The sequence below is a fragment of the Macaca mulatta genome, chromosome 13 (genome assembly GCF_049350105.2).
Source record: "Macaca mulatta isolate MMU2019108-1 chromosome 13, T2T-MMU8v2.0, whole genome shotgun sequence".
Lineage (NCBI taxonomy): Eukaryota > Metazoa > Chordata > Mammalia > Primates > Cercopithecidae > Macaca > Macaca mulatta.
Window position 1 is genome coordinate 109168989 of NC_133418.1, and position 4832 is coordinate 109173820.

Below are 4832 nucleotides of genomic sequence, written 5' to 3' on the forward strand. Positions count from 1 at the left end.
CCATCCAAGGACACATAACCAGGGCTATTTTGGGGCCTCCTGCCTGGGAGGCGGCCTCCTTGGGGCATGGGGGCCACTGACCCGGAAACAAATTAAAGGCACATCTGTTGGGAGGCCATTTCCAGCCGTGGCTCCAAGCAGCCGCCCACATTCCTGAAACAAGGGGGCTGTGTGTGTGGGGGTGAGCCAGGCTCAAACTGTCCATGCCGGGACTCCAGGGCTGCAGCCTCTAGCCAGGAAGGTGCAGCCATGGGGAATGTGGGGCCTGAAAAAAAAGGAAGGGCCATTCCTGGGCCAAGCTTGTTTCTGTCAAAGAGGGAGTTGTTTTTCAGGGTCTGGAGTGACTGGGGATGTTGGATGCTGGGGATTTCCTTACACTCAGCAATCCAGACCAGCTCTCTCCACTTGGAAGACCCCAAACATGAGCTCTCTCCTCCAACTCCCTATTAACAATCAAAACCCTTCTCATAGTCACAGTGGACCATCTTAGCTCACATATTACAAGAGCCAGGATTCATTTTCCTCTAAACTGGGCGATAGGCTACCTTGGCATTTAGAACTTGCTATGGATAATAAGATAGTATTTTGTCTCTGGGTCCTCCATCTACTGGCCTTAGAGTGCCTCTGAGGCACCACAAGGGAATGCATGTGCTCAGTAAGTATTCTCAGAATGGATGAATGAATGGAGTATGGATAGACATATGGACAGATGGATGGATGCAGGATAAATGGATCAAGTATGAATGGATGGACGGACGAATGGATGGAAGATGGAGGATTAATGAATGGACAGATGGATAGAGGGTGGATGGATGGATGAACAGATGATGAACAAAGGATGGAGGAGGGGATTTTTAACACTGTGCCTGCTGCAGGCTGAAGCACCGCATGGGGAGGTAGAAGGCCGGGAAAGGCCAGCCATGGGTAGACACTAAAGCAGCTGCTGAAGGAACAGCCCAGAAGGAGGGGCACGGTGCCCAAGCCTGGAAACCCTGCTTCCAGGGTCTCAGAAGTTTCCTACTCCCCCTGCCCTACCCCAGGGCAAGGAATGCCATATCCAGGGCACCTGACAGTCATGTCATTGCCCTGAAGTGATGTGGCACGGACATATTGGCCTGTCTGGGGGCACTGCCCTGGCCCGGGGCTCTCAGGAAGCCGAGGCTGCCCTCATCGCACTCCAGCAGCTTCCTGCAAGTCACTTCCCACCGTGCGGGCCGTCCCACCTTCTTCTGAGAATGGACGAGATGAACATAGGCCTTGGAGGCCCCTGCAAACGAGCTTGAATCTGATAATGCCACAACTAAGCTAATCCGCATAACAGTGCAGGGTGGCCATGAGGCTTAAAAAACAAGACAGTGGTCACCAGCCGTCCCCTCCTAGCCATCCCCTCTCAGCCATCCCCTCCCAGCCGTCCCCTTCCAGCCGTCCCCTTCCAGCCATCCCCTTCCAGCCATCCCCTTCCAGCCGTCCCCTCCCAGCCGTCCCCTCCCAGCCGTCCCCTTCCAGTCGTCCCCTTCCAGCCATCCCCTTCCAGCCGTCCCCTTCCAGCCGTCCCCTCCCAGCCGTCCCCTCCCAGCCGTCCCCTCCCAGCCGTCCCCTCTCAGTTGTCCAGCACGTTACGGTTTCCACAGCCCTTTCACTCCTGGTGTCTCAGACCATCCAGGTTGCCTGGCAGCCTGGTCGGGCAGGTCGCCTGAGGAATGATCTTGGAGGTATCTGCCAAGACCACCCATGCCATGGAGTGGAGCTGGAAACGGCTGCTCTTCCATGGGACATGTCAGCCTGTGTCACCAGCGTACAGAGGAGTGACTGCAAGTGAGCTGGGGAGGTGAACAGAGCAAATCCAATCCCTTAGCTGCCTAGCTAAAGAGACTGACTTGCCTGCTGGTGCTGGAGGCACCAAGGAACTCTGCAGGGGAGTGATGAGGGCAGACTGTGCCAGGGAAAGCCACTCTGGGAGCCAGAACAGGGCTGCATTGGCTGGGAACTCCCTCATGAACTGTGGCACACTGTGGGAGATAATGGACTGGACTCTACAGGGGTTCCCGCAGCCACGTGGGGAGCCCTGGCAGACAGGCACCAGAAGCTCTCAGAAGACAGGTGTCAGGAAGAGCTGCGGATACCAGGAAGAGCTTCCTGCAGGAGGCATCAGTGACTGACTTGAAGTAGCAGTAGGTTTGGACAGGCAAAGAGAGGGCACTGTTGTAATGAGGAGGCTGGGGTACCTTCAACCTAGGAGAGGAGGTCTGCATGTCCCAGGGTCATGGGTAGAGACTCTCCGACCATGGGAGGATGCGATGCCGTGGAGCGTGCTGGCGGCCAGCTGCCCGGCACAGGGAGAAAAAGCCATGGCCGGCTCTGACACATATCACTGTCCCTGCAAGATGCCATCCCACGTAAGTCCCCAAATCTGTGCTGAGGACGGGGCCTGGGAAGGAAAGAAGTCTTCCTACAACTAAGGCTGAAAAGGACTTTGATGTCACAGACTCCAGCCCCCTGCCTGGCTCTGACATGTCCTCTGTCATATCTACACTGAGTCCTTCACCAGCTCATGTGCACCCAACTTCAGGTGCGGGGACCTCCCCTCTCAGAGCAAGCTTTGCCAGCTCTGGCATTTCAGTTCACTTCTGAATACTGAATTGTAAATACCACCCTAGCCATCTTTTGGGAGGAAATAGGACCACCGTGATCTTCAGGGTAGAGGAGATTCTTTCTCCGTGTTAAATGCACGGTTGGCCCTTACCATAGAATGACTGTCCGGAGGTTGGGGAGAGCCTGACAAGAGCTGAGCCCTCACGGACTGGGAGTGAGGAGACCTGGGATCTGCTCCCAGCAGCTCTTACTGCTTGTGCCTGTCACTTCATCTCTCCAGACCTCAGTTTGCTGATCTGAACAAAGAAGATGAAGTTAATTTATCCCCATTTCATAGGGCTGTTAGGATGAACAAATAAATTTTTGGGTGTGAAAGCACGAAGACACTCTAAACGGAAGTTATCATTGATGATTCTTGCTAGTAGTTGGGTAGTGGGGATGATAATAATGTCCACTAGAACGCACTCTCTAATGAGTTTGAGTAACTTAAAGCACAAAGCCAAGGTGAACATTCAACCTGCAGCCACAGGGCACAGATCATAGCTCAGCCCTGGAGAGATTTTTTTTTTCCCCACAAACTACCCTCCAAAGGAACAGACCATGCTTAGAGGAGTGAGCTCCCTGTCACTGACGGTATCCAAGCAGCCTCTGGGTAGCCCATTACCTCTGATGATATAGAGGAGCTCCTGTCCCAGGGAAAGGAGTTTTGGAGTATGAACCAGAGGTGTCTCAGAATGTTCTGGCTCAGAGGGGGTGACTCAAACCATTGCACCAGTGCTTCAATTCCTGCTTCCCACTTCTCCTTGGCAGCAGTGGGCGCGCCATTGTAAAATCCAATTCGTGGCTTCTATGGGTTCCCCGCCCCCACATCACACCCCACTTCACATGCTTTGCCATGCATTCCTCTGTCAGGAGCTTGAGATAGGTCTCCAGGCCAGCTGGAGCGTCAGGGTGGTCAGGGACCCCCCTCGGGGGTGAGAGAGGGAGGATGGAAAAGAAGACTCCAGCGACCTTCCTCTGCGGTTATCTCCTCCCATCTGTAAACAGCGCCCGGCCCTCCCTGGGGCAGCCGCAGCCTCACACTCCGGGTGACAGGGTGTTTGGACATTCGGAGACCCTCACCCGCCCGCCTTTGTTCTCCAGGCTTAATGAAGGGACTGCTAAAATCCCAGTTGCCAGATAAGATGACAGGGCAGTCTTTTAGGGTTATGGATGGTACACACGAGGTGACAGGATGAATTCCTGTGTGCAGAAGGGCCTGAGCCCCCGCCTGTGACCAAAGGTGTACTCGTCTCAACTGGTACAAGTCTGGTCCTTCAGCTTCCAAAACAAACACTGCTCACTCATGCAGAAAGATTACAGGAAGACACCAGGAGAGGGGCATTTGGGGAGCAAAGGACACTGCCTGGAAAACCAAAGCCCAGACACTCCCAAGAGGGTCTGTCTCTACCCTCAGCTCACCTTCAGCCTGAGTCACTTCCTATTTCTTTCCCATTCATGATAAGAACTGCATCTCACTAGGTGTGTTTTAGTTTACAAAGTGCTTTTACTTGATTTCACGGGACCATCATACCTCCTTGAGGGTGAGGACGTGATGGGAGGGACTGGATGACATCTGGTGTGTCACCTAGCTCTCTGCACTTGGGCTGACTCGCTGGGCTTTCTGAGCCTCTGTTTCCCTTGCTGGTGAGTTGGAAACTCATTCTGCGCTGTGGCAGGGCCATCCTGAGACAGCACATTGGGAAATGCCTGCAGACTTCCAGACTTGAGCTGCCGTTGCTCCATTGTCACCGGCAGCTCGGGAAGGTAGCTTCTTCCTCTGCTTGGTTCGCTGCTGTGTCCGGCGCCTCGAAGCCGCGTGGAATAGAACTGGTGCAAGTTACATTTTTTGCTGGCTGAATAAATATTCACGGATGTATTTGTGGGTTTCTCGGGCTCTGCTAGAGCAGTTGTGGCTGTGGAGTAGTTGAAGGCGGGAAAGGCTCTTGCTCAGACTCTAAGGGGTCAGCCCCCCATGGTGCCTCCCGGGCATCTCTGGCCATGGATGAAAGGCCTGTTCAGAGGCTCCTCCCTGGCTCCTGGCCCTGGCCAGTCCCTGAGCCACTCAGCACCTCTGGGTCAGGGAAGTTGCCTTCTCCAGCCACTGGGAGCTGCAGCCACCCTTGGCTTCCACATCCCACCTTAGGTTGCCAGGTAAGTCCACACTTGTACCAACTCAAGAAGCAGCACCTCCCCAACTC